The sequence below is a fragment of the Ambystoma mexicanum genome, chromosome 1p, assembly GCF_040938575.1.
Source record: "Ambystoma mexicanum isolate Mex_15411 chromosome 1p, UKY_AmexF1_1, whole genome shotgun sequence".
NCBI lineage: Eukaryota > Metazoa > Chordata > Amphibia > Caudata > Ambystomatidae > Ambystoma > Ambystoma mexicanum.
This window is the reverse complement of record NC_090921.1, coordinates 1,062,487,162-1,062,490,565: the sequence shown is the minus strand read 5'-3', so window position 1 is coordinate 1,062,490,565 and position 3,404 is coordinate 1,062,487,162. Positions and strand designations below refer to the sequence as shown.

At 43.5% G+C, this 3,404-nt stretch overlaps 1 pseudogene; it reads left to right on the top strand.

Moving 5' to 3' along the window:
• Nucleotides 1–472: 472 nt before the first annotated feature.
• LOC138522468 (olfactory receptor 12D1-like) lies at nucleotides 473–1,401 on the top strand (annotated as a pseudogene).
• The last annotated feature ends 2,003 nt before the right edge of the window (nucleotides 1,402–3,404 follow it).

The window sequence follows — 3,404 nt, the reverse complement described above, 5'->3', positions numbered from 1 at the left end:
TAGGCCTCCGTCTTGACATTGTCCACAAATCCTAACCAATCAAAAGTTCTCAGTCAAAATGTTACAAACCATGAAAGGTTTGCATTCATCACGCAAACTGACAATAGGGCTTTCAGTTCGCTCTCAGGAGAACACCTGACTGGACACAAATCCCATTGAAAAACACTTTGTACATCAGGAACAAAAGCCTCCACAGTTCCTGCTGAAATGTTAGTGAGCATAACATCACCTCATTAGCCAGGATTATTGGGAAATGGGCATAACATGTCTTTCTTTCTTTTTCTGCATTCTGGCACCGTTTTGAATCTTTCTGAATCTTCATGAAGTAAGGTCATAGGACCCGAGTGTGTCTATACTGGCATTTTACAACATGGAAACTACTGCATTTGAATGAAATGGGTTTGAGGGAGCAATGGTATCTCAGACAGCACTTTATAATCAATTTCATTTTTGTTTCTATGAAAAGGAAGAAATGGAAGGTGTCAATCATACACACGTGACTGAATTCATTCTCCTTGCAGTTACTGATCTCCTGGAGCTTAACGCAGTCCTTTTTGGGGTGATTTCAATATTCTACCTTATTACTCTTCTTGGCAATATCAGCATTGTGATGGTGGTGATAAAGGAATCTCAACTTCACAACCCCATGTACTTTTTACTTGCTAATCTCTCCTTCCTGGATATTTGCTTTTCCTCGGTCACGGTCCCCAAGATGTTGGCTAACCTTCTGCTTGAGAAGAGGTCCATCTCCTTTGGGGGCTGCATTGCACAGCTGCACTTCTTCCACTTCTTTGGCAGCACTGAGGCTATGCTGCTGGCCTCCATGTCCTACGACCGATATGTTGCAATCTGCCACCCGTTGAGGTATTATGAAATCATGAAGGAAAGTGTCTGCATATTGCTGTGCTCTGGATCCTGGTCTGTTGGATTCCTTTACTCTTTGTTCCACACTATATTAACAGCCAGGTTGCCGTTCTGTGCCTCCAATCGGGTCAGTCATTTCTACTGTGACATCAAGCCCCTTTTGAAGCTGGCTTGCACCGATACCTCAATGAGCGCCTGGTGACCATAATCACTGGCTTTTTGGCTGTCAGTACCTTTCTTCTGATCCTTTTTTCATATGTTTTCATCAGTTCCCATCTTCTGAAGATCAAATCCTCTGAAGGCCGACAGAAAGCCTTCTCCACATGCGCCTCACACCTGACCGTTGTCGTCTTCTATGTTGGGACGGCCATGTGCACCTATCTACGACCCACCACCAAGGATTCATTGGAACAAGAACGTATGGCTTCCATTTTGTTTACAGTTGTCACTCCCACCTTAAATCCATTTGTTTACACTCTCCGAAACAAAGAGGTCAAAGGAGCTCTGAGGAAAGTATTCTGTTGGAATGCATTTTAGAGCTTTTTTACTTCAGCACAAATCTTGCGATGACTAAGGGAACTTCAGTACATTGGTTGGAGCTGCCGATTAGCCATTACATTTATCGTATAGTGAATGAATGAAAGGTGACATAAACAGAGCACTTTGCTATTGGGCTGCATTTCCCACTATGGCGCCTCAAAACTTTCCATCACTCACCATCTTACGTTTTGATACTTTGAAAGCAATTAAATTAAATTTTTGAGCTATTCTTTTGTCAGTGTTAATCAGACAGTTGGATACTTGAATTTCATTTTCAGAATTCACGGGCCTTCCTTTCCTTCTTGCAGTCTTCACTGGATGGACTCTTTGGTACTCTAACCACATTTTCCCAGAATTCAGTGTCTGAGCTTCTTTCCTCTCACAGTCTTTTGTTGGACACTTGCTTTGACTACTGCTCCCACAATTAATTGTCTGATATTTAATTCTCTAATAGACCTTAGTGGACAGTTTTGTAGTTGAACGCCAATTCACAGAATCCTGTGCCCAAGCTTTCCTACTCTATCAGTCTTTATTTGACACTTTGGTACTTTGACTACAATTCCCAGAGGTCAGTGTCTCAGTTTCCCTTCTCTCAAGGTCGTTGATGGTCATTTTGCTACCTGAACAATTCCTAGAATTCAGTGTCCAAGTGGTAATTTCCACACTTTCTTTATTAGACATTTTGGTACTTTTACTAGATTATCCAAAATGCAGCGTCCGGCCGCCAGCAGGTTCTTGTACCGGCAGGGGCTCTATTTAGCCTGCCCTTGTCCTGCGTCTACTTCTTGTTCTGTATTAGGTCTTCTTATGGACTTCAAATGTAAGTGCCTTCACACAGCACATCTCTGATTTTTTCATATCAGTCACACCTCTCCAACTCTCATGGCTCTCGTTGTAGTCTCGTCAGTGTCCCTTACTCCCTGGATGGGGCTCTATCCTGGATTCTTTGCTGACTTAGCCCCAAAGTCCAGGTCTCGGAGCTCCTCAAACAACCTGGGTTCACTGGTATAGACTGCCACATGAGTGTAGTCCAAATAGAGTCAGAGCATGACCTGCTCACACCACTCCCTCAGCCCTCTCTCCTCCACTATTCACCAGCTTCTCCCCTCTTCCGTGTCACTTCCCCTGTTCACAATTCTCAAATTGTAACCCTTTAGTGCGCAGTCCCATGAACATTTCTCACTGGTCTCGTTGGTCTACTGGTTGTGTTCCTTCCTCATTCCCCTGTGATGGCAGTTTCTGACCACATGGGCTATGGAAGGTAGTATATATAAGGTATAAAAGCCCGGGTGACTATGTTCAATATTATTGCCATTTCTTTCTGAAGCTGTTTGGTGACATGTCAGCCTTCTTTGTTCTTGTAGATGTGTTTCTGCTTCCACCACGATTTCCATGCCACAGGTAAGCCCTCTTTTTAAGCAGATTTCTGTGGCACCTCATCACAAGTGGGCATCTCCTTAAATTTAGATCTGCTATTTGTGCCATTCCAACGTATGCATCTGCCTACTGGAGCGACCTTCACCTTGTATGGGCCATTGTGTTTCGTTATGTGCTTTTGCATGCTTCAATAATTGGGCTCCTATAAAACGTCATCTTATTTTATACAGCATGTGACTTACAAAGTGCCAACGTGCCTCACAAGCAGCGTGCACAATTTACCACAAGCAAATCTGCAATCCTGTCTAGTGGGTTTGCGAGATATAGAAAAATGTCCTTCTGGCCTGTAGCCTTGAATCTAGTTCTGCTGGCACGGGTGCTCATAGAAATTGTGCTGAGAAGTTCAATGGTACGAATAGAAAAATACTTTGCATCCACTGCATTTTTTGGCTGTGTAAAATTAATCGCTCGCATTTGAAGTTTTTGTCACGTTTTTTAAGCGAAATGTTTCAGAGACAATGTCTGCCCCACCTTAAACTCAGAGGCGTTGCTAGATGGGAGCTGGTGGGGCTCTAGCCCCTAGTCTTTTGGTTGTAGGCCCGGATAGAAACTCAGGGGCTACA